The 26,857-nt window shown below is 40.7% G+C and overlaps 1 long non-coding RNA gene across 3 annotated transcripts; it reads left to right on the top strand.

The window, feature by feature from the left end:
• Positions 1-752: 752 nt before the first annotated feature.
• LOC131840483 (uncharacterized) lies at positions 753-25,138 on the top strand. 3 transcript variants are annotated; one of them, XR_009357367.1, is made up of 5 exons: positions 753-1,464; positions 3,376-3,429; positions 13,717-13,889; positions 15,142-15,265; positions 23,954-25,138. It is a non-coding gene; the product is annotated as an uncharacterized LOC131840483 (long non-coding RNA). The 3 variants fall into 3 exon arrangements; XR_009357368.1 differs by lacking the exon at positions 23,954-25,138 and adding an exon at positions 15,566-16,543; XR_009357369.1 differs by lacking the exons at positions 15,142-15,265; positions 23,954-25,138 and having other exon boundaries at positions 13,717-14,508.
• The last annotated feature ends 1,719 nt before the right edge of the window (positions 25,139-26,857 follow it).

Raw genomic sequence — 26,857 nt, 5'->3', positions numbered from 1 at the left:
TTGTCCCCGGTGGATGCTTGGAACCCCAGTGGGAGGCGATCCCAGAGCTGCCACCAGAGCTGAAAATTCCTTTTTTTTTTAAAGGCAAAGTTAATTTCAGAAATTTTGTTCTCAATTTTGTTCTAGGGCTCCGAGCCAATTCCTTCTTTCCCAGTGGCGGCCAGCCGGCAGGGCAGACTGAGCAGGCGCAAAGAGCTTTGATGTCAACAGAGGTAGGCAGGGCAGGCCCCAGTGGAAAACTGTGAAGTCAGCAGAGTTATCTCCGGCACTCCGCCCTTCCCCCTTGCTTCCCCTTTCTCCACCCATTTCCCCCCTCAGCTTCCAGCTTCTCATTTCCCAGGGGACCCTGGAACATATGAAAACCCACCCCTCCAAAGATAGGAGGGGGCCAGCTCATGGCTCCAGCTATCAAAGTCTGCCCCCCCCCCCGCCCGCCGCGTCTAAAACAAACAAAGGCGCGCATTCCATACATTTCCTAAGGAAGGAGAGTGAATACAGAAACCTTGTCCTTTGTGTTCTCCTGGTGAAACCCCAAGAACCTGGGGCCTCCAGTTTGAAGCTGTCTTCGTGCCTCCTGGGACTTTAAAAGGAATCAGAAGTGCCTCAAACCAATACATCTGCTTGGTTTATGGCTCAAATGTAAACCACAAATTATAAAATGATAAATCGCTGTTCGAATCTCTTCCAGGAAAGACTATGTTGTCAAGATTAAGTTACAGCCTCATGGCCGTATGAGTGAGTCTCGCTGCTGACTAACTCTCTCACTCATTTTCCTGCTGGAAATGTTTTTTTTTCTTCTTGAACTTTCACTGTTTCTGAACACTTTAAACAAAGAAAATGACCAAAGGCAGGAAAAACATCGGGGACTTCTCAACCCATGGAGCCTTTTACAGGCTTTATTATGTAACGGCTGCTTTCGTTTTGTGAGCACCAAAGGAAGTTGAGGAAATCTCTTTCTTGAGCGCTTAACTGCCAGAGAACGGTGAGACATGGCTTCACGTGGGCAGTGACCCTCACTTCAGACTCTCGTCGGAATGTGGAGTGTGCGGTAAATCAAAGCCGCCTTAAGGAATCTGGGCCTTAAAGTATCTGTTCCGTGATTTGAGCAGGATTGCAACATGAGTTACTGTATTTCGCCCCCATGAAAATCAATTCTTTAGAATTCTCTCACAGGGCCTGGTCTAGCGACAGAGGAGTGTGACAAGTAAAGAGGCCCCATGCAGGCTTTCCCATAAGGATGCTCCTCTCCGCCAGAGCTTTGGCAGGCCAAAGGAGGAGCCATGAGGTCCTTGATTGAGAGACCCTCACGTGCCTGTCTGTGGGTCTGTCACCCTGACTTCATTTCGAGGACCTGAGGCTGCAGGAAGCAACCCAGCCATCGTGTTTCTCCAGCACAGTGCCTTTGGTGATACAACCCTGACCTGGTTTCTCCAAGGCCACTCAAGGCCTGAGGACCATCAGACCGTGAGTCAGAATCAGGGCAACCTTTCCTCCTAAGTTCCTTCTGATTTATTTTATACCTCAGCCCCTTCAGTTTCTTTCTTGGGGTCCCCAGGCCTTTACGTGGCAGCTCTTGTCTCTCTCTTCCTTGGGGTCCCCAGGTCCTCATGGCGGTTTTCACTTTCTGACACGATTCCACAGTATTGCCCACACCAGTGCCTCCAGTCCCCACCCTGGAGCTCCTCTTGTCTGCTTTTCCTGAAGTCGGTCTGCTGTCATTACTCCTGCTTTTTCTGGGACACTTCAAGTTGTGGAGAGAGGTTTTATTTGTGTATGTGTGTGTGTGTGTGTGTGTGTGTGGTTTTTTTTTTTTTTTTTTCATTTTTTTCCCCCTGTGATTATAGCTCTTTCTTCCAATTTTGACTAGTCTGGCGTCTCTCTGATTATAGCTCATTAGGACTCCTGAAGCTAGAAGGCACTTTTTGGTTTTTTTTTTTTCAGGCTGCCTTGTTTTTATTTTTTTAAATAACATGCATTATAACTTATTTTTGCAGGGCAGTATAAAGATGAATGCAGTAATAGTCATGAGCCCCACAGTCCAGACTACTCCCAACAGCATTAAAAATAATAAACACAGAAGTCGTGAATGTGTGGGAAGAAAATAAAAACAATTTTTAAAAAGTGTAAAAGGAAGAATAAAAATTTCTCATTCTGCCTGAGTCCCTCCCCCAAATATAACCACTATTACTATTTTTTGTTTATTCTTTTTTTTTTTTTAAGATTTTATTTATTTATTTGACAGACAGAGATCACAGGCAGGCAGAGAGGCAAGCAGAGAGAGAGGAGGAAGAAGGCTCCCTGCTGAGCAGAGAGCCCTAGGCGGAGCTTGATCCCAGGACCCGGGGACCACGACCCGAGCCAAAGGCAGAGGCTTTAACCCACTGAGCCACCCAGGCGCCCCAATTTTTTGTTTATTCTTGGTACTACGCATTGATTTATGTCCTTTAACAAAATTTTATGTAAAAGCGGTCTTACTATACTTATTCTGCATTTTGCTTTTTTCACCCAAAAAGCTACCTTAGAGATCTTTCCACATGTGCACTGCAGATCTACTCCCTTCTTTTAATGTCTGCAGAGTCTTTGCAAGAAGAGAATGTGAATTCCAAATAAGCGGCCCTCAACGTAATTCCTGCCCCCTTTCTGTCCCTTTACTCCTTCTACTCCCTGAGGACTAACAAGCTTGGAAGTACAACTTAGACATGCTGGGTTCAGCTCTGCCCTTTCTGCTTAGCACCAAGCTGCCTGTAGGGAGTGTGCCTTCTGCTGCCGCAGAAGTAGGCAGAACTGGGTCAACAGATGCTTGGTTGGGGTTTCAGTGGTGTGAAATGTGTCTCTCATTTAGGTACCACATCCAACTTTGTCTCTTATCGGCATTATTAGGCCTTCGTCTGCCAGTCCTTAGTTTTATTTCTCAATTTATTCAGAGCTAGAGCAGGGAAGAGGGCTGCCATTTATTGGGCCAAACTAGGATCCCCAAATATTGTTCCTTATATAGATATATCAGAATGTATTTGATCAGTTTTCTAATGACGAATGTTTAGGTCATACCAGTTGATGGCTTAAACAGACATCGGTGACATCTTTATGCATATACCTGGGTGTACTTTTTGCAAGCACATCGATGGGCAAATTCCTTATACTACAAGTGCTAGGTCAATGGCATGTGCCTTTGTGTCCCAAATAAAGATGGGAGAAAAGCCCTCCCTGGAAAGGAGGTACCAAGATAATAAACTAATAATCATAATGTAATAATTAACACGGAGTTGTTTCTTGTTGTATGCCAGATTCTGTGCTAAGCACTTTGTATATGCTAATGTTTTTGATCTTTGTAACGACCTTTATGACATAGTGACAATTATTCATTTAATTTTACAGTTGAAGATCCGGAGATCAAAACTGTTCAATAATTCGCCCAAAGTCACAAAACTGGTAAGCAGTGGAGATGGTGTCCATGTCCTTGTTTGGGTGATTGCAGAGCCTGTACCTCTGACCATCTGACTAAAGGTGTTCCCCATGGCATAGAGTGGGTGGTAGCCTGGGCAAGCCCTTGCACATGGGTGAGGACCATTGGTTCAGGGCTCAGCTCACACATGTATACATATATGGTAGAGTGACCGAGAGTACAGAATCTGCAGCCAGACTCTGTGGGTTCAAATCCCAGCTTGGCCTCTTACCAGCTGTGTGATAAGTACCTAGCTTTCCTCATCTGGAAAATGGAGATTTTTTTTTTTTTTTTGGAGATTTTTAAGAGAATTAAGTTATTCAATATCTGTCAAGCACTGAGAACACAGCCTGGTACAGAGTAAGGCCTTCATAATTGTTTGAGGGTATTTTTGTTTCTGTTTTTAAAATGTTTATTTATTATTCAAATTTAAATTTAATTAATTCACATATAAGGTATTATTGGTTTCAGAGGTAGAGGTCAGTGATTCATCAGTCTTTTTTTTTTTTTTTTGAGATTTATTTATTTATTTATTTGACAGAGAAATCACAAGTAGGCAGAGAGAGGGGGAAGCAGGCTCCCTGCCAAGCAGAGAGCCTGAGGCAGGGCTCAATCCCAGGACCCTAAGACCAGGGCCTGAGCCGAAGGCAGAGGCTTAACCCACTAAACCACCCAGGCACCCCAATTCATATAATTGAATATATATATATATATATATATATATATATATAATATAGGTCATACCTATATTCAATAGGGGAAGCAGGCTCACTGCTGAGCAGAGAGCCCGCTGCGGGGCTCAATCCCAGGCCCCTGAGATCATGACCGAAGGCAGAGGCTTAACCCACTGAGCCACCCAGGCGCCCCTAATATTCCATTGTATATATATATATATCACATCTTCCTTATCCATTCATCTGTTGATGGACATTTGGGCTCTTTCCATAGTTTGGGTATTATGGACATTGCTGCTATAAACGTTGGGGTACATATTGTTAAGTAAAATAAGTTCATTTATTTTTTCATTTATCTTACAATTAGTTTTTACTTCCAAAAGCAGTATATGAATTCACATTTGTGTTACACTAAATAAGTCAAATAAAATACAAGTAAATATATAATGAAAAGTGAAAGTCCCCCTTCTCCTTAATCATCTGCCTCCACCTGACTCCTTTCAGTCCTACTTCTCTCTTTAGGGGTTCATGGTTAGTGTCTATGCTTCCAGACTTTGTTTTATTTTGTTTTTCATATGTATTTATCTTTATATGTATATAGTTTTATTTGTGTGCTTATGCTATTGGAAGAGTAATTTACCATAGTGATTGATAAATGGACACTGAAACAAAACCATCTGAATTCAAATCCCAGCTCATTTACCTACCAGCGGGGTGACCTTAGACAAATTACATAACCTCTCTGGGACTCAGTTATTTCATAATCTCCACAATGGGGAAAAAGCCAGTACCTTCCTTATATGGAGATGAGATGAATTAATATATACAAAGATTTTTGGAAAAGATTTACTATCTATTTTAGAGAGAGTGTGTGTGCACAGGGGTGGGGGCAAAGGGAGAGGGAGGGAAAGTCTGAGATAGACATTGTGCTGAGCACAGAGCCCAGTAGGGGGGCTCTATCTCATGACCCTGAGATCACAACCTGGGCCAAATCTAAGAGTCATACACTTCACTGACTGAACCACCCAGACGCCCTATATATACAAAACTTTTAAAACAATGCCTGATGCATAGAAAATCCTCAAGAAGTGCTAGATCCCTTAATTATTCCTACGTATGGTGTATGGGGACTTCTCTCTCCCCTGACGATACGTCTTAGGGATTATTCCACAGCAGGATACACAGATATACCTCATTTTAAAATTGGTTAGTACAATGTCTCCTGGTACAACCACAATGTTTAGATCTGTTCTAACTTGGGTTGTTTCTAGCATGCAGCCTTTTCTCATCTGAAAATACAGAGTCCTGGAGCCAATCAACACTAGCTTCGCCAGCCATCAGTATATTTTACTTCTTCTACTTAAGAAATATGTACAGTGCTTACTAACTAACTGTTACACAATGCCTTCATCACCTTCAAAATGTTAACTCATTTAACAATCATTGTGATGCTTCTGAAGTAGGGTTACTTAATCCCCATACTACAGATTGGGAAATTGAGGCACAGAGAGGTCAAGTACTTTACCCAAGACTGCAGGGCTAGGAAAAGAAGGGCTAGGATTCCAAGTCACGCAGTCTGGCTCCCAAGTTCATACTCTTGACCTCTCTGTCCACATTCTGCACCTCTCTTCTTGGTTCTAAAATCCGCAGCATCACTCCAGGAAGACCCTGAGCCTCATCTTGTCACATTTTCATCCATATCGTGAATGGGAATCCAGCCTCTTTGGAATATACTTAAGAACGTACAAGTACTCTGAAAGAGCAACCTGATTGCTACATCAGTGAGACTCCTTAAACTACTAAGAGCCAGCCTTACTAAGGACTGTTTGGACTATAGGCAGCCAGCCATTGAGAAACCCTTCAAGTGATGATACCAGCACCCGCCTTCAGAGGCCCCACATCTGGGCTCTTGACTCCCCCTCTCTGTGCCATGCTGGCCCGCTGAGCAAACTCACAATGCAGGTCAGCAGACAGCCTTAAAATAAATAAATATGTTTGTGTTGTGTCCAGTTATGGAACGGTGTGTATCCAATTGGGGAGTGCAAAACTCATGCAAATAATCTTTTCTTTTTCCAATTCCTGCTGCACACGAGTCTTTCACAACTGACTTGACCAACTCAAATTCCTAAAATGCTGAGGTTCAGAAAGTCCAATCAAAAGTTTGCTAGTAAAAAATGAAACCCTGCCTTCTCTGTCCTCCATCTCTACCCCATGCCTACCCTCAAGCTACTTTAGCTTTTAGACATGTGGCTACTCAATGCCTTTTTCCTTAAAGATATGGGTCAGATATTTCTTTTGGAGTATGTCCAGACAATCTGGAAAACCCATGCTTGATATTAGCTACAGGAAGAATATTAAAAAAAAAAAAAAAAAACACAGACAAGGAACAAGAAATAAAATTAGGGCAGACAATGGGCCTGCCCTTTTTAGAAATCAAGATTTTCCAAATGGTTTTTTTTTAAATTTTGACTTTGTTAAGGAAAAAATAGGTAGATGTACACTCAAAATTTAATATTCTAAAAAGAACTTATTATATTTATTTATTTATTTATTTATTAAAGATTTTATTAATTTATTTGACAGAGAGACAGGGATCACAAGTAGGCAGAGAGGCCAGCAGACGGAGAGGAAGGGAAGCAGGCTCTTTGCTGAGCAGAGAGCCTGATGTGGGGCTCCATCCCAGGACCCTGGGATCATGACCTGAGCCAAAGGCAGAGGCTTTAACCCACTGAGCCACCCAGGTGCCCCAAAAGAACTTATTTTAATGATAACAGTTAAGTTTTCATTTCAAAAGTTATTTATTGCTCATTCTAACATACTAAAGCCTACATTTACCTTTTATAAATAAACTTCTTTCTCTGGGTCTGTCCTTATAGAAAGAAGGTACTTCAGGCCAGTTTTCTACCCATCCCAGTGCTTAAGTTTGGCTCTAGGAGCTTTCTGTTCTGTTCCAGCTGTGACATGTTGAAAGTAGACCTGACAATTGCAGACAGCTTGCTATACTCTTTGCGCCTTGGCTGTGGCTGTAGCCCACACTGTTTTAGGAAGTAGGGTAGAAGATAGAATGAGAATGGTGGGAGGGAGCTCTAATGGGAATAGGAAACAGGGTCTTCTCAGGGACTCTTTTCTTCTCCTTTACTCTTCACACCATACAAGGGAACAGAATGTCTCTATCACCCATCCCTAATTCAGTTCCTTTCACAGGGAGGTACTTGAACCTCAAGATGGGTTTATCTTACCCTTAATTACAATGCAAAAAGCTGGAGATTGAATGCAAGAAACTGTATCCTGGCAGAACTGCTAAGACCAAAGACAGAAATGTATTGAAAAAGAAGCGACCCATTTTCATTAATTATTAAAAATATCAAACCACATCCAAAGAGATCAATCGCCATGCCCTTCTATACCAGTATCATCTAGTGGAAACTGCTCTAACCCCTAGTCCCTACCAAAGAAAAAGTTAGGTCCAACAGTCTTGTTTTATACTATGTGATCCAGCTTTCTGTTCTCACTGGTGATTGGATAAGAGGTGGGCAACTGATTCAAGGAGCATCGATCCACAGATTGGCTAGATTCCCTTGACCCATAGCCAGGTATGAAAAGAGATGCTGGGCAAATCAGAGTCCCTTTTTCCTAGAGGAGGCATGTAAACAAAGAGAGACATTAGTAGTTAGTAGCAGGGCAGGGCAGAAAGGAGTTTGGCTGTCCTATATTTCTAATGATGAAAGGCTGTGAACGCTTAGGGATTTCTGTGGGTGAGGTCTGTGCTGCCCACCCCACCAAACTGAGAACTAGCTTCTACCACTGGTTTCCCCGAAGCCAGCCCATTCTGGTTCCTGATTTTAGGTTACTGAAAACTTGCATTATCTTATCATGTATTTTTCTTAACATGCTTGAGCTAACTGGAATGAGTGCCTGATACTTGTAGCCAAAAAAAAAGCCAAACTAAAAAACTATTTAAAAAGGCGGGCAAACAGAGCCAAAATAAAGGGGATGGAAGAATCAGGAAGGCCTAAACCAGAAGCAACAGGAGTAGGTGACTTTGTTAAGGCTCTTGAGGTTATAAATAATATTATTGAAACTAACTCAAGTTGATGAAAGAAGAGGGGGGGGGAAGGAATTCCTGTATTTGTGCGAAGGATACTGAAGGGCAGCTAAAATTTCTAAAAACTAGTGTCATTCCTCAAAATGTTAATCCATAAGACTGTTGCCATATGAGCCAGTAGTTCCACGTCTATGAAAAGGAATGTGTGCACAAAAATGTGTACACCAGTGTTTCCAGCAGCATTATTCAGAATAGGCAATGAGTGGAAACAACTCAAATGCCCACCCACTGATGAATCCATACAATAGAATATTATTTAGTCATAAAAAGAAATGGAACTTGACACATGCTACAACATGGATGAGCCTTGAATAAGTGAAAAGAGCTTGACACAAAAGGCCATATCCCGTATGATTCCATTTATGTTCAATGGTTAGAATAGGCAAATCCATAGAGACAGAAAGTAACGTAGTAGTTGCTAGGCACTGTGTGGAGTGGGAAATGGAGTGACTGCTAATAGGCCTGGAGTTTCTTTTCTTTTATTTTCTTCTTTTCTTTTTTTTTAAGATTTTATTTTTAAGTGATCTCTATGCCCATCATGGGACTCGAGCCCATGACCCTAAGATTAAAAGTCGACTGCTTCACCAACTGAGCCAGCCAGGTGGCCCTGGAGTTTCTTTCTTTTCTTTCTTTCTTTCTTTTTTTTTTTTTTAAGATTTTATTTATTTATTTGAGAGAGAGACAGTGAGAGAGAGAATGACTGAGGAGAAGGTCAGAGGGAGAAGCAGACTCCCCATAGAGCTGGGAGCCCGATGCGGGACTCCATACCAGGACTCCAGGATCATGACCTGAGCCAAAGGCAGTCGTCCTACCAACTGAGCCAACCAGGTGTCCTGGCCCTGGAGTTTCTTTTGCAGGGATAAAAATGCTATGGAATTAGATAGTGATGATGGTTGCACTACTCTGACTATACTAAAAAACCACTCAATTGCATAGTTTAAAAGGCTTAATTTTATGGGATGTGAATTAAAGCTCAATAAAACTGTTATTACAAAAATTACGTATGTACCAAATAGAACAAAGCAAAACAAAAAAAGGAGCATCACAAAGTAGAAAGCCAGAAACCATACAATTCTCTCTCTCCCTTTCACTGTCATCTCTGCTTCCATATGAACACTTGCTTCATTCTTGTCTCTCTACAAATTGGTTTTCTTAGCTTTTTCATGGATATAGCGGACAGACTATGAACTCTATAGTTCAAAACTTGTGTGTTGTGACAGAGACTAACTAGATGATCACATATCCATTTTCTCTTCTTTCTAAGCATAAGACTGGACTACATTTCCCAGTATTCTTTGCAGTTAGCTGAGGTCATGTGATGAGTTACAGCCTTTAGAATGTGGACAGAAGGAATGCATGTGATTTTCAGGCCCTACCAACAGAAAAACCTACTCTGCACCCCTTGATCCTCTCCCTCTTCCTTTGACTACAGCCTTAGAGAATAGTTGAACCACTAGATGGAAGGAGCCTCTGTACTTGATAAAATTGCGGAGCATAGCATTTCCCCATCTCCAACAACCCACATTGAACTGTGATATTATGGAGAAATAAACTAAAGCTACTGAAATCTGGGCATGGGTTGCTGTAGTAATTAACTTCTTCTGAGTCTATATGTCCTCTGGATAAGAGACTATCCCAGATTGACTGCCTCTCAACTTCAATTTGAAATCTCTGAGTAAGAAAATTGTATTGGCTTGATGTGAGTCAGGTGATCTCCTAGTTCAATCAACTGAAGCTAGAGCATGAGGTCACAGCACATAAATATAGTCCCCAGGGGGCCTACTCATGGAAGTGAGCAGCCCTTCTTAGAGAAAAGATGCCTATTGTCATAGTTAAGTAGGAGGGGTTGGTATGACCCATGGAGACGAAGATGCAATGCCTAGAGTGGCCTTTTCGTTTCCCTCCCCAACACATTCAGAGATAGAGACATGGAGATAAATATAGATACAGATCTAGATAATATAGATATATTCTGGTTCCTAATTTTGAAAGTAAAGTTCCTTTTGGACAATTTGAAAAAATAAAATCAAGTCACCATTTTCTTTTCTCCTATCCTTTCTAGGTTTCTCTTTCTCCCATCCTGTGAAGCAATACAATATAGTAGCAGAAGGTGGCTAACTCTCTAGATTGAGACTACCTAGGTATAGCCCCGCTTCACCACTTTCTGGTTCTGTAACTTTGAGCAAATTATTTAACAGCTCTCTCTCTTAATTTCTCCACCTACGTGGTGATATCAATATATCAATGATATGGGATATCATCGATAGCACTTGATGTAAAAAAGTCTCAGGAAGATCAATGAGTTCATATCTGCTTAGTGCTTAGTGTAGTACCTGGTACATAGCGAGAACTTGTTTATTGTTTGTAGTGTGCATTTGAAACTGCATTCCAAAATTTAAAAAAATGTTTCTTGAACTTTCTAAGGTTGGAAGGTGGACTTCAACTTTTTTTTTTTTTTTAAGATTTTATTTATTTACTTGACAGAGAGAGATCACAAGTAGGCAGAGAGGCAGGCAGAGAGAGATGGGGGAAGCAGGCTCGCCGCTGAGCAGAGAGCCCTATGTGGGGCTCGATTCCAGGACCCTGGGATCATGACCTGCATTGAAGGCAGAAGCTTTAATCCACTGAGCCACCCAGGTGCCCCTGGACTTTATCTATAAGTAACAACTGTTTCTATGTTCTTGAGGCCCCAAAGGAGTGGCAATAGTTGTTCTTGGAGACACCCTGAGCCAATGGAGTAATCCAAATGCAGATATTTTAGGTGGAGATGCTGAGGTTTCTGTTGAATAACACAAAAAGCCATGGGGCGCCTGGGTAGGGCAGTCAGTTAAGCGTCTAACTTTGTCTCAGGTCATGATCTCAAGATCCTAGGATTGAGCCTTGAATTGGGCTCCCTGCTCAGCAAGGAGTCTGTTTCTCCCTCTGCAGCTCTCCACCCCTAGCTCATGTGCTCTCTCTCCCTCTCAAATGATAAAATCTTTAACACACACACACACACACACACACACACACACAGCCATTTCTTACTGGGGGCAGGTATACCTCTGTCTGGATTGTTGCAATGTTTCGTGTCCTCTTTTGATAGTCAGAAATAAGAAGTTGGAGGGGTGCCCAGGTGGCTCAGTCAATTAAGCATCCAACTTTTGATTTCAGCTCAGGTCATGATGTTGGGCTTGTGGAATCAAGCCCCCATCAGGCTCTGTGCTGGACATGCAGTCTGCTTAAGTTTCTCTCTCTCTCTCCCTTCTTCTCTCCCCAGCTTGTGTAATCTCTTAAAAATCAAAAACCTGAAATCTCAAAACTACTATTCTTTTTTCACTAAAATCAAATACAATATTGAAGTATTCTATGATGTTTTAAAATAAATGACTATGAGAATCTGCTATCAAGAATGTATTTTAGAGTTGCTTCATTGGTTCAGTCAGTAGGGCCTGCAGCTCTTGACCTTGGGGTTGTGACTTTGAGCCCTATGTTGGGTGTAGATAATGCTTTTAAAAAAATGTATTTTATTTGGTAACAAAAATGCCAGACAAATTACCAAAGGAACAGAGTATACTCAGTTTTGAAGAAATCCAATAAAGTTTGTCAAAATCAGTCTCTGCATTCAGTGTGGAGTCTGGTTGTCCCTCTCCCTACCCGCCTCCCCTCAAATAAATAAATAAATAAAATTTTTTTAAAAAATAAAAATTAAGGGGGGCGCCTGGGTGGCTCAGTGGGTTAAGCCTCTGCCTTCAGCTCAGGTCATGATCCCTGGGTCCTGGGATCGAGCCCCGCATCGGGCTCTCTGCTCAGCAGGGAACCTGCTTCATCCTCTCTCTCTCTCTGCCTGCCTCTCTGCCTACTTGTGACCTCTGTCTGTCAAATAAATAAAATCTTTAAAAAATAATAATAAATTTTATTAAAAGAAATAAGAAATTGGCTTAGTCAGTTAAATGTCAGTGCCCGGGTGGCTCAGTCAGTTAAATGTCTGCCTTCAGCTTATTTCATGATCCCAGGGTCCTGGTATCAAACCCTGAGTTGGGCTCCAGGCTCAGCAGGGAGTCTGCTTCTCCATGTCCTCCCTATTTGTGCTCTCTGTCTTTGTCTGTCTGTCTGTGCCTGTCAAATAAATAAATAAAATGTTTCAAAAAAGAAAAAAGAAGTGGGGGCCCCAAGACTTGGGTCAAGTGTACCAGGGGAAAGCCCCAACCAGGAGGGTGGGGAAGCTCCAGGCATGGCAAGCTGAGAGCTAAGGGGAGGGACTGCCCAGAGGGAACCCCAGGAAAGGGTTCTACAAGGGAACTTTAGAGGCAGTGATATCCGATATCTACTTTTAAGTTTTCTTTCTTTGCACTGTAATTCCCTTATGTAATCCTCAAGACTTCACAGAGTTTGTTGAAATTGCAGCCTTATGTCAGATGTATCTTGGGTAATAGGAAGAAGGTTTTCACATTTCACGGTAAGGTAGATTGTCGAGTGACAGCCTGCTGGAAAAGCCATTATGAGAAGTGCAGGGGTGATTGGGGGAGAGTCCTAGAGCACGTGACCAGTGGAAACCAGCAGAGATGGAATATATAAAACTTTCTGGAGATTCTCAGAAATACGTGGAGAGAGGACTGGACTTTCTGCAGTCCTACATAATGAAGAGTAAATCAGGATACATGAAGAGAAGCCAATCTAATAAGGTTGGAAAAAATAGAAAAAAATATTTATATATAACAAATGTGTATTGTGTGTATGCATGTATGTGTACTATCTATCTATATAGTATACTATATATCTATATATCTACACTGGGTTTGTAATACATACTTTTTCACTTTTTATCATGAGGTTTTCTTAGTATCCTTAAATATTATTCAAGTAAATAATAAGTATATAATAAATAATGGCCTCTTAGTACCTTTCCATGCTTTATTTAACTAATTCCAATTACTGGATTTTTTTTTAGTTTTTCACTTTTGTAAATAGCACTTCAGTGAACATTCTTATGCAGTCTTTTTGCATATTAAAAAAATTAATTCTGTGGCACCTGAGTGCTCAGTTGGTTAAGTGTCTGACTGTTGATCTCAGCTCAGGTCTTGATCTCAGGGTTGTGAGTTCAAGTTCCGCATTGGGCTCCATGCTGGGAGTTGAGCCTACTTAAAAAATATACAAATATTTCTTAAAATAAGTTCTCAGAACCGTATTTTCTGTGGTAAATGGTATGAATGATTTTAGGCTTTTGATAGAGACTGACAAATTGCCCACTGGAAACATCATACCCAGAAGGACTCCATAACCATCATGCCCCCATACCCTCAGAATTATAGGAGTGTCCATTTCACTATATCCTCCTGGGCTAACTTGCACATTTAGGGGATTTGCTGTGCTCATTTAAAGATGCTGAACATGACAGACAAAGACACAAGAAGGCATTCCCTTGTTACCAAGGCATTTCACCAAGAAAATATGTCTCAATTTCCATGTCAGAAGATTTGCCTTTCTTTACCTTCACAATAGTCTTTCTTTCGCAGGGTTGGCTGTGAGGAAACATCAATATTCCTTACAGAGAGAACTCACCGGATTCCTTAAAGGGAGCTTATTCTTCATTCTCCCCTTTCTACTTTGAAGACAATGTGAAATAATCCATCTTCTGGTGACATGGTTGAGGGAAAATGCTGTGTCCAGTTCTCTCAAGTCCACCCCTGTAGGTATTCTGGCTCTAGGTAAATGCCTACTAGGTCTCACCTAATATACTTAGAGTGACCAAGACTTTAGATATCATTATGGGGAACACTGGTTGGAAAATGGGACTGGGGCATGGAGATCACTTAAGGACCAGACTGATTTAGATAAATTGATTTAGATAAATGTTGTCCATGAGAACATGAAGAGTTTCAGGGAGGATCTGATGTCATAGCTTTGAGAGAAGCATCACAAGTGATGTACTCCCACCAACTCTCCTGGCTCTCCCTTCAGTGCACCCCTCAATCCAAGGATAACCATGAGCAGCTCAGAGTTCCCGGCACCCCAGGTGGACAGGAATGGGTAGGGCACCGTCTATGAGGGAACATCTACCCTGTTGGAGACCCTGATCCCAAATAGCGAAGTGTGGGTCAAAGAAGACATCTAAGCAAAAGCTGTTCAATTTCTCTGACTTCATGAATTCATGGACAGTAGCTCTCAGAAGCACACTAGAACTCTGTTCTGCCCTTTAAACACTTGACACCACAACTCCTCCAGTGAGCAGATAGGAAAACTAAGCAAGAAGTTTAGTTGTATCTCCTGAATTGTAATTAAATCATAAATGAACCTGGGCTAGTACTCAGAATGCTGTACATTGCCTTTTTTTGTTTTTAAGATTTTATTTATTTATTTGACAGAGAGGGAAATCACAAGTAGGCAGAGAGGCAGGCAAAGAGAGAAGGGGAAGCAGGCTTGCCGCTGAGCAGAGAGCCCGAGGCAGGGCTCGATCCCAGGACCCTGGGATCATGACCTGAGCCGAAGGCAGAGGCACCTCCACTACCTTTTTTTTTTTTTTTTTTTTAAATTATTTATTTGACAGAGAGATCACAAGCAGGCAGAGAGGCAGAGAGAGGAGGAAGAAGGCTCCCGGCTGAGCAGAGAGCCCGATGCAGGGCTCAATCCCAGGACCCTGAGATCATGACCTGAGCTGAAAGCAGAAGCTTAACCCACTGAGCCACCCAGGCGCCCCTGCCTTTTGTTTTTAACAGCACTGTTACTCACTACCAGAGTAATGCATGTGCATTGTAGCATAGAAAAAAGTACAAAGAATAAAATAAAAAATCACCCAGAATCCCAGAATTCAGACATTATCACAGTTAACATTCTTGTGGATATTTTTTCACTCTTTTGCCCATAGATGTGTATATATACCGGTCATCTCTTTTATAATCCTAAAGTAATACAGGATTATTTTGTAATCTCTTTTCTTGTAGCAGGTTGTTTCTTATTTTGCACCACTAAAAAATAAAATTGTGAGGAGACTTCTTGGTAGATACCTCGATACCTGTGATGATTTGCTTTGGGCTCCTTCCTGGAAGTGAAGATGCTGAGTTCAAGGTAAATCACATTTTAGGGTTTTTGGTAAATACTACTAACGTGCACTCCAGAAATGTTAACCATCTTACACATCTATTAGTGGTATATAAGACTACCTGTTTTCCTGCCTCTTCATCTATGCTGAATAGTATTTTTTTTTTTAATTTCCCAACTTAGTTTCTGGCAAATGGTATCTCTTTATTTTAATTTGCACATGTCAAATATTCTTGCCCTTATACAGAATTATTGGTGATTTGTATTTCTCCCTCCGTGAAATGCCTGCTCCTGTCCTTAGTTTTGCCTCTGTTGCTTGACCTGCAGTTGGGCCAAATTGGTGAGCCTGGTTTTGTGCCAATCCCTGGACGACTGAGACTGGCAACTGCTCCACACTGACAAGAAGATGGCTTCCCCACACCGTTGGCCTAGGAAGCTCTCTGGGGGTGCTTCCACAGGAATGGCTTCTTGCTTTGGTGTGAGAGTAACCCACCTTATGCCATAGACTGTGTGTACCTGGGTCACATCTAGCTACACAGGCTGGTGCAAAAATGCTGCCATTTTGAAATGAAAGTTTTAGGTCTGAAGGACTCTCCTATTCATTCATAGACTACCATAGACTCTCATTTTCATTCGTAGACTATCAGATTCATAGATCCTCCCAAAACTTCAGTCTTCCCAGTTTACATGGAGGGGATATGACTATGGAGGCCTAATCTAGAAATGAACATTCAATTATGAGCAGGCTCCAGGGGCACCTGGGTGGCTCAGTCAGTTAAGCGGGTGCCTTTGGCTCAGGTCATGATCTCAGGGATCCTGGGATCGAGCCCCACATTGGGCTCTCTGCTCAGTGGGGAGCCTGCTTCCACCTCTCTCTCTGCCTGCCTCTTTGCCTACTTGTGATCTCTGTCTGTCAAATAAATAAATAAATAAAATCTTAAAAATAAATAAATAAATAAAAAGAACTGGCTCCAGGGACCCAAGAATGAAGAACCCCTGTGCTGGGAAGACATTATTGATGACCGTCACTGGCCTATGCAACTGAAAATGCTCCTCTATTACAGACAATTCATACCTTGGTGAAGCACTCAGTGGGGGCAAAGCCAAGCTTTAGACTAGGAGGAGGATGAGGAAAGATCTGAAAAGCTTCCTGGCCACCTGCATGGGGGCCCACATGCACACGTACTCATGCATTCTGTGTGCATGCACATGCACATGAAATTACCAAGAAAAGAAATGAAAAGGAATGACATGATCAAAAACAAATAATCCACTTTATGTTTCTCCCTTTCTCCAAAAATAATTTCCGACTGCCTAAAGGCAAATTAATACAGTAACACTCCTCTGATGGACCTACAATAGGCACTCAAAGGCTACCTCCCTAAAGCCTGCAGGCAAAAAGGAAACTGCTTCTTAAGTACATTGCAAAGCCTTTATGGGCTTTAATTGTGCTCATGAAGGACCATAAACTAGGGGTGGGAAACCTCCAGGCCTTTAATCTTCTTAATATAGCCCAAGCGTTTCATTGTGCTTAAATACCATTTAGACTTCTTACACTTCTGGTTACAATTTTTTATTTTTTTATTATTCTTTTATTTGTTAATATTTTATTTTTTGTACGTAATCTCTACACCCAACATAGGGCTTGAACTTACAACCCCTAGATCAGGAGTTGCATGATCACTGACTGAGCCAGCCAAGCACCCCTGCAATTTATTTTTTAAACTTCTATTTTTATTTATTTATTTATTTACTTACTTATTTATTGAGAATGAGTGAGAGGAGAGCAGTGGGGGAGAGGCAAAGGGACAGGGGGAGAGGAGACTCTTAAGCAGGCTCTACTCCCAGTGCAGAGCCTGAAGGGGAATTCGAACCCACAACTCTGAGGTCATGATCTGAGCAGAAATCAGGAGGTGGGTGCTCAATTGACTGAACCACCCAGGTGCCCTTATTTTTTTTTTTTTTTTTTAATACCTGTTCTTTACTCATAGACTTCTGACATCTGGAGAGAGAAAACTTTAAAATAAAATAAATCTTACATTTTATGTTTATTGTTATTTAGAGGCCATTTTACCTGTAGGTTTTTACAAGATTTCCTTATAATGTTTTGATACTATATTTGGTCATTTGGTTACTAGATTTAAATTTTGGTGTTTTCAGGGATCATAAGGTAGTGAGTGTCTAAAAATGTGCAATTGCTGTATCATCTGATCGTATACCTGAAATTAAGTTTCTAGTTAATCAGGCTTAGTTTTATCAGGTCATCAGCAACAGCTTGCTGAGAGTCTACTGTGGTATGAAAATAAATATGGATGAATAATATTGGACTTACCTCTGAGTAGGGCATACATTAGTCTAAGAAATATTATTTTCTGAGGATAGTAAGAAATGAACATGGGTGAGGAATTGTTATCTAAGGAATGGTCATTCTATTCGTTTACAGTACAAACAGAGCGAATAGTGGAGTAAGGGGGATAGTAGTGTGGGGTGGGGAGGAAGCATCTAGTAGGTAACTACCGGAAAGTCTAGGAAATCAAGTTCTCCAGCTGAAGGAGGAAGGAGGAGAGAAGATTTAGTAAGGTACCCCCAACTCTAGAAATGTGCCCCATTACCATTCTTCAGCTCAAGTTAATCTTCTGCTTCTGCTCTTCTTTGTTCACTCAACAGATATTTATTGAGCACTTTCCATATGCCAGGCGCTTTTTCTAGGAGCTGGAAATAACAACAGTGAAAAAGACAGACAAAATCCTGCCAAACTTCTTTAAACGATGACCTGTGTTTTCTTCTTCTGCATTCACAACACCCTTTAAGTCTTCACCCCCCGTTACGACCTGATATCCTCTCCCACCATCATGATAAAACAGTTCTCTAAAGACCAGTGGCCTTTTAATCACTGTATATAGTGCCCCTTTCTCAGTTCTCCTCTTCCTTGGACACTAGTATTTAATATCACCTGATTTTCATCATTTCCCAAAGTCTTGGCTCCTTTGCATTCTGTGATCTGGCACTAGGTTGTTTTTGTTTTTGATCCTTTTTTTTTTTTTGATTTTTAAAAAATTTTTTATTCATGAGAGACAGAGAGAGAAGCAGGCTCCCTACGGAGGTGGGAGCTTGAACTCAGGACTCGATCCCTGCACCCTGGGATCAGGACCTGAGCCAAAGGAAGACACTTAACCAACTGAGCCACCCAGGTGCACCACTATGGCACTAGTTTGAATTTGCTTCCTACAACTGTTACTGCTTCTTCCCTGACTCATTCTCTTGCCTCCTGAGTAAATATTGGTGGTCCCTCAAGTCCTACACTCTGCTTATTTTTTTCTCTCTCTCTCAAATCTTTTCCCTTGATGACTTCTCATGGCTTACATCTTTGACTCTATTTAGAAATACCCTAAATCTATCTTCCCGGCCCCAGCCCTCTCCTAAACTGTAGCCCCACATTTCAAACTGTGTGCTGGAGGCTTCCATCTAGGCATCTGAGCATGATGCTAGCATAATATGTTTAAAAGTGTTTGTGCCACTCAGTGTTCTCAACCGCTAACAACAGAAACCCACTCTGGCTAAGTCACACAGAAAATGAATTCACTGGGAGGATATCAGGTGGCTCACTGGGTAGACAGGGAAGCCAGAGGACCAAGCATGGAAAACGGGCAGGAACCCAGGCAGTCTAGGGCACAGAAGGCACAGCCAAATTCACCCCACAGGAGGAGTCTGTTGAGGACGCTGCCCTGGAGCTGGCTGTCCCCGCATCTTCCCCCCTCCCCCACTGTCAGCGCTGGACTTCAATTCTCAACCTAACTTCCAGTGTGGTACCTAACTGCTGGTTTTTGTGTTATCCCCCTCCCTCCAATTTAAAAAGCTGAGCTGGAGCTTCCAATTGGTCTAAGTCATGACAAAAATGACCTCTAATTCTCTTCAGCTTCCCACAGAAGGAAAGGAATTCTGATGCAGGCCAGTGAAATATGGCAACTAATCACCATATTTTATTTGATGTAATCACCTCATTTCTTGAAGTTGCCCTTTGCATTTAATGCTGACATCATGGTCTCTATCACTAGGAACTGCACCGCAGACTCTCCTTTACCCTTTCCTCTCCCTTAGCTTTTGAGGCAGTCATCCAGGTCTGTGAGGGTTTTGTTTACTGTTCATTCCTGTGCTGTTTCCCTTCACACTCTTTTCTTCTTTGACCTTTCTGCAGAGACACCCCCCCACCCCCACCACCAGCTCTGCAATAGCTTCCTAATTGCTTTCCCCACTTTCAGTGCCTCCTCTAGGTTATCCATCCACAAGTTAATTTTTCTGTGACAACATTTTGATCATATCGCTTGCTGCTAAAACTACATTGTTGATAGATGTCTCAGCCTGGCGTTCAAGGATCTCTAAAGGAGAATCCCAAAGAGACTAAGAGGCAAACTGGTGCACTGAAAAGAACTTGACCCTCAGCTGCAGACAGACATGGGTTCAAACCCTGATTTCCCCACACTCTAATTGTATACTTCTGAGGCTCATTTTTTTGGTCTGAAAAGTGGGGGTAATAAAATATATCTCTGAGGGCATTTGTAAGTCAGCTCTTTGAAAGTCAGAACAGTGTTGCTATAATATGCATTTCCATTGCAACATCAACTTACAGATGCTTATAATGGACAATATTCAATTACAAACCTGTCTGATTCAAAACCTTGAATAAGGTGGTCATTAATGTGGTTTTAACACAGGCAGGTTGGGATCAGCATTCTACATGTTTGGGGGGCTGGCAATCTAATCATCATTTAAAGCATTGTTCCTGATTTCAAACAACTGACTTACAAATGACCTTTTGAAAATATTTTATTTGCAAGTAGAGAGCTTCCTGTGTTATTAATTTTGAGAGTTGAATTTCCCTGATTGGCTGCTTTCCACCATAACATTGCTATTTTAAAGTATTTTCCAGCAGAATTTCAATTTTATGAGAGGCTGCTATGAATTCCTTGTGGGGAAAAAGTGTATAGTTATGGTGGACAGATAAAAATTATTAGTTATCATGTCTAAGATTTGCCCAACGTCCAGTAAATGTGGTGAAGCTGTAGCACATAGAAAGACATTTTGAAGCTGGTTCCACAATCTCCAGCCCCACCTCATGGCATAAATCCTAGGTTGGCATTAGAAAAACTTAATTCCTCAGTCCATACTGGGTCTCTTCTTTGCGTATCATGAGTGGCACCAACAGAACTATCAACATTAGCTTGTGTCCACATTCATTCACCCCTCATGCATCTACCCAGCAACTCCCCCTAAGTGAGGCATGTTTGGTGATCCCCACAGGATAGATTCATTCACACAAGCTCTTGCCAAGAATTTACAAGACTGTTAATTGCTTGATTCTTTTCTGAGGTCAGTAAGTCTGGAAAGTCTTAGGTGAAAGATAACAATCATGCCAAACTTGGGAGAACAATTATTTAATAAGCATGATATTTTAAACCAGTCTCTACAGATACAATTTGTGGGTGAGAGTGTGCAACTTATTTTTTTTTTGGTTTTTATATCATTAATGGTTTTAAAAAATTAAAATAAATTTATGATATTAAAATAATATAAAAGCAAAATTCCCTGTACCTCTCTCTACCCTTGTCTTCCCCCTCTCAGTTTTACTTCCTAGAGGCAATTACTTTTTTTTTCTTTTTTTTTAAAGATTTTATTTATTTATTTGACAGAGAGAAATCACAAGTAGATGGAGAGGCAGGCAGAGAGAGAGAGAGAGAGAGAGGGAAGCAGGCTCCCTGCTGAGCAGAGAGCCCGATGCAGGGTGATCCCAGGACCCTGAGATCATGACCCGAGCCGAAGGCAGTGGCTTAGCCCACCGAGCCACCCAGGCGCCCCGGCAATTACTTTTGAACACTTTGGGGTATATCCTCCCATGCTTTGTTTTTTTCTCTTGCAATCACTTTAGTTAGACCTAGGCATTCTTTATGGTTAGAAGCTAGAACAAACCTACCATTTAGCATCTTACAGATTTTGGAGCTCTTTCATACACTGCTTATGTTAAACATGTAATTAAAAAAAAGAATCCCCCCCCCAAAAAAAAAACCCATTTCAGTTTTGTTCTCTCACACATAAGCTCATGTGGACAATCTAAAAAATTCCATTAATATAGGGTTTAGTCTTTAAAAAAACATTAAGGCAACAAAATAAAAGGAGTGGAAAGCCCAACATACCTAAGAAAATCTAAAAACAAACAAAACAAAAAACACTTCATTATTCTTGACTGACACTTTTTTCCTCCCGAAAGTTGTTTTATTGCAAACCCATAAATACAACACCAATATGAAATCACTTAAGTAACTGATCTTCTCTAACCACTAAAAGGATGTCTTTTTGCCTTGGCATCAAACAACTATGAAATAATGTTGCAAGAGTATGGCGGTAGGGCGGAAAATCTGGGCTGGGACTTTTGACAATTTAAGGAACCAAGTAGAATCTTCTTCTCCTTGGGAATGTGACTTTTGGTCAAGAACAGACAGGTAAAAACAGCACCACTTAAACACCTCAGTTTTAACATTTATTACTTTGTAAAAATCTTTTTTTTCTGTTCCTTTTCTCCACTTGACATCAGAAAAAGTTTTATTTTTTTTTTTTTTTTTTTTTTTTATTTATTTTTTTTTTTTAAAGATTTTATTTATTTATTTGACAGAGAGAGATCACAAGCAGGCAGAGAGGCAGGCAGAGAGAGAGGAGGAAGCAGGCTCCCTGCTGAGCAGAGAGCCCGACGTGGGACTCGATCCCAGCACCCTGAGATCATGACCTGAGCCGAAGGCAGCGGCTTAACCCACTGAGCCACCCAGGCGCCCCAGAAAAAGTTTTAAATGTCATGAAATTGATTTGGCTGTATATGGAGATACGGCATACAAAAGCAAAGGGAAATGAAAAACCCAGAGGACACAGAAAACCCTAAATAAACCCTCAAGTTTGGTCTCGGGGGTTTACAGATCACGAGAAACGTCATCCCAACCCCCATGCAATGTGACTCATTGAAGAGCTGATGGATGCATACCAACGATACAACATATTCTTGATGGACCCAGACAGAAAAAGTAGAGAAGCCAGAAACAGTTTATAATTACCTTGAAGGGTCATCTAGCTAATGAGAGCAAAACAAAGAAATCAGTGTAAGAATTTTTTATTTTCCTTCAAAACTCAGGTCAAGGCTTTGACAATAGATGTTGTGTGTCTTTAAAACTATTCTGAAACTGGGACGCCTGGGTGGCTCAGTCAGTTTAGTATCTGACTTTGGCTCAGGTCTTGATCTGGCCCAGTTCATAATCCCAGGATCCTGGGATCTAGTCCTGCATCAGGCTCCTTGTTCAGCGGGGAGCCGCCTGCTTCTCCCACTGCCTGCCATTCCCCCTGCTTGTGCTCTCTCTCTCTCTCTCTGACAAATAAATAAATAAAATCTTGGGGGGGGTGGATAAAAAGCATTCTGAAACTTGTCCCACCATAAACCATTTCGACAGGGGAAGGTAACGATGCACAGAGTCAAGATTCTACGTTTAAAGAGAATGTTTTAAGCTTGTATTATTTGATATAGCTATACTTAGCCTTTTGCAATAATTGAACTCTTGGAAAATGTGTGTATTTTACATTTACCTGAATTAAATTGCACTTAAGGGGCTCAAGGTGAGGTCTAGGGGGAGTTCTGTACTGAAGATAATCTAAAGATAAATCCTTGAAGAATCTAAATAACTACCTAGTAATTGGTAATTGTATAGTACATTTGGACTTTTATGTGTGTTTGATGGTAACGTACAGTTATGTTTTCATTTTGAGTGATTAATGTTAAATTTTCCACTTTATTATGGCATTATTAAACAGTTTGTCAGATCTAATTTGATAAATATAAAGCAGAAAAATTAATACTGGTTGCTTTAAAATAGGGGGATACTGGTTGTTGAATAATGTATTCAGATTGACTTGTTTTCAGAGTTCTTCTATGTTTGTCCAATATTAACAAATATTTATTGACCAGCTTCTCTGTAATAAACATTGAGTATACAATGGTTTAAGCAAACACAGGCACCATATAAGCCCACTTATAATAGTAATAGCTGCTAATACTTACTGAGTACTTAGAACATAATGGGCCCTGTTCTAAGGGGTTTACATTTACTATCTCATTGCATCCTCGCAGTAACTCTCAGAAGTAGAAATGGTATCATCTTCATTTTACAGAGGAAGAAACTGAGGCACAGAGACAGTGTTACACAGCCACTAAGTGGTAGCACCGGGGTTTGAATCTAAGCAGTATGATCTGGGAGCCTGCAGTCTTAACCACTGGGATGTACTACCTCTCCCACATTCTAAAAGACCTCCCTGTTGTATACAATATAATGGGTGAGACACATTGAATAATTATTCAATAATCATTTATTATTTATAATTAATTAATTAATTAATTAATCAATAATTTATTTTCAAGAAAATAAAAAGACTAGAACTCTGATAAGAGCTATGAAGACAAGTATGGCAGGAACTATTTGGCTACTTGTCACTAAAATGTTTCTCTTTTCCTTCTGGTTACAAAGTTTGGCTGTACGTCCTAACCTCCCTTGCAGTTGAGTGCAGTTTTGTAACTAAAATGTGGCCCATGGATTATGGATAAAAGTGATGGGTACACTTCTATGTCTGAAACATAACAGCTTCCTAATTGGTCCTCTGTGTTCTCCCACTACTACCCCTATTTGCTAGCTGAAAAGAGTGGAATTCAAGATAGAAGCTGGGATCCTTGAATGACTTCATGGAGCCAAGTCCCTTGATGATCTGCATTGGAATCTGATAGAAGCGAAAACATTTTATTATACTAAGCTAACTGAAATTTGGGGACTGTTTGTGATAGCATCTAGCTTGTCTTGACTAACACTAAAAAAGAAACCTTTAAGTCGAATGCTGCTCTAAGGAAAAAAGAAATAAAACATGTAATCTTGAATTCATAGTGGGTTAGAGATGGTGTGAAAACAAATATTGGAGGTTGAATTACTCCAGAGACTTGCCATGGCATGGCAAAAGATTTGCTATAACTGTTGCTTATGCAGCCTGGAAGGTAGTACACTATGTGCTTAGTAAGCCTATCACTCTAGAGGAAGTTTTTGAAAAGAGTATAATAATATGTGTTGGCTACTATTTGCTAACCTTAGTAAAGCATTGCAGGAAAGAGAAAAACTCAAGAAAGAATTGACTGCTTTGGAAACAGAAATAAAAGAGAATTAGAGAAGTCTAGAAATTTGGAAGCTAAAAGATTAGAAAGCTGACTACTTCTAGATAGGAAACAAAATATTAAATACCTTTGAGTAATGAAGATCCATTTAGATCCAGACTACAACGATCTGACTAAGAGCGTGGTCTTCTCATCCAAATCTAATGGCTTGAATTAGTCCCCTATTAAATTCAGGGAGAGAAAGGAGATGGAGAAGGAAAGCAAAGACAAAAATCACGCATAAGAATTATGTGTAGGAAAGAAGTACATGTGTGGTTATTGGCACATATTGCTGACTCGAAGCAAATGGATCAGAAACCTACCAAGTTTTTGAGGGAATCATGTTCTCAAAGAAATTCTTTGATTATTTGAGTTGGAAATAACCTTTGATCTCATATTTGTACCAGTATGGAATGAGCTGAACAGGCTATAAGGAAGGTATGTTTCTCAACAAGCTCTCATAGACTAGCAAAGCCAGGGGCAATGGAGTACAACGGACGAGGAAATTCCTTGGAAGGAAGATTAAGATTTAAGCAAAGAACTTTCCTTGCCTTTCATAATGCTTATCCCAGCATTCTGGTTATAGAAACATTGTGCTTATCCCAGGATTCCACAATTGCTGTGGAAGAATAATTGCTATATTACTCCTGCTAGTTGTCCTTTTTCTGCACCAGCATTTATTTCATTTTTCCTGTCTTTGCCCTTTTCATATATATATATATATGTGTGTATATATGTATATATATATATATATATACACACATATATATATATATATGATTTTTGATTGTCCTCACTACTCAGGATGAACATAGGGGTTACTTGAGAAAAAAAAAAGTAAGTGAGAGATACCTAAGAGGCTCAGTGGGTTAAGCATTCAACTCTTGATTTTGGGTCAGATCTTGTCGTCATGGGATCGAGCCATGTGCCATGTGATCGAGCCCAAGCTGGGCATGGAGCCTGCTTAATATTCTCTCTCTGTCCCTCTTTGCACTTGAGCATGCTCTCTTTCTCTCTCTCTTTCTTTAAAAAAGTAACTGAAACAGAAGCAGATTAATCATGAAGTTAATGAAACTTCCTAGAGTTTCTTCCAAGACTCTTCTAGAGCCTCTTCCAAGACTAGAAAACTGTATCTTTCCCCTTTAATCTCCCCTTTGTCACATTTCCCCTTATGTCAGGTGGTGTTGGAGTGGCTTTGGATATTTTAGGTATCTAGCTAACAGAAAGCTGAGTTGGGGATACATTTAATTTCAGGCTTAATGAGATACTTAGGAGTTACAATCACATTTAATGAACTATTGCTGGCTGTCTTTGTCTAGTAATAAATTCCAGGAAAATTCCTATGGGCCACTGCACTGACTCACCCAGCATCCTCTCATGAAAGTGGTAGGATTAGGGCTCACAATATACTATGAACATATGGGTAGCACTGAAAAATTGTGTGGTCTTATGGGAGAAATAAAGTTTGAAACATAAAAAGCCAGAATCTAGACTAGGAAAAATTCTTCTAATCATTATACATATGATACATATTTGGTTGTCAATGATGTCAAACAAAATAGAAGTTTTATCAGGAATATACTCAGTAATTCAGTATGTATAATTTAAAATTCACCATACATTTTCTTGTCTTTTTTTTTTTAAATGGGAATCATGTGAAATAGAATTAATCAGAATTACTGCAGTAGCACTACGAATAGCTGTACTACTATGTGCAAAGTGGTTCTTTTATGCATTCCAACTATATTCCACTAATAAAGACAAATTTGATCAAATGCTAGAGGAAAAACTAAGTTATCTTTTTATCCTCTCTATTAAAACGTTATTTAAAAACCACTGTCATGGGGCACCTGGTTGGCTCAGGAGGTTGGGCAACTGCCTTCGCCTCAGGTCATGATCCCTAAGTCCTGGGATCGAGTCCTACATCAGGTTCCCTGCTCAGTGGGGAGCCTGCCTCTCCCTCACCCCCCCTGCTTGTGCATGCGCTCTCTCTCTCTCTCTCAAATAAATAAAATATTTTTTAAAAATAACAAAAATTAAAACTACTCTCATATTCATAACACTGACCTTATAGGCTTGATGTAACATTAGAATGGAGTTAAGATAAAACACCTGGATATTAAAACCTGTCATATGGCAGGATCCCAGTAAAATATTATCTATTAAGAAAAAAAGAATCAGGGGCGCCTGGGTGGCTCAGTGGTTTAAGCCGCTGCCTTCAGTTCGGGTCATGATCTCAGGGTCCTGGGATCGAGTTCCGCATCCGGCTCTCTGCTCGGCGGGGAGCCTGCTTCCCTCTCACTCTCTCTGCCTGCCACTCTGCCTCGCTGTGATCTCTGTCAAATAAATAAAATCTTAAAAAAAAAAAAAAGAAAAAAGAATCATTGTCATATGAAGAA

Source organism: Mustela lutreola, chromosome 9, assembly GCF_030435805.1.
Source record: "Mustela lutreola isolate mMusLut2 chromosome 9, mMusLut2.pri, whole genome shotgun sequence".
NCBI lineage: Eukaryota > Metazoa > Chordata > Mammalia > Carnivora > Mustelidae > Mustela > Mustela lutreola.
The sequence above is the reverse complement of the archived record's forward strand: the minus strand, read 5'-3'. Positions and strand labels throughout refer to the sequence as shown.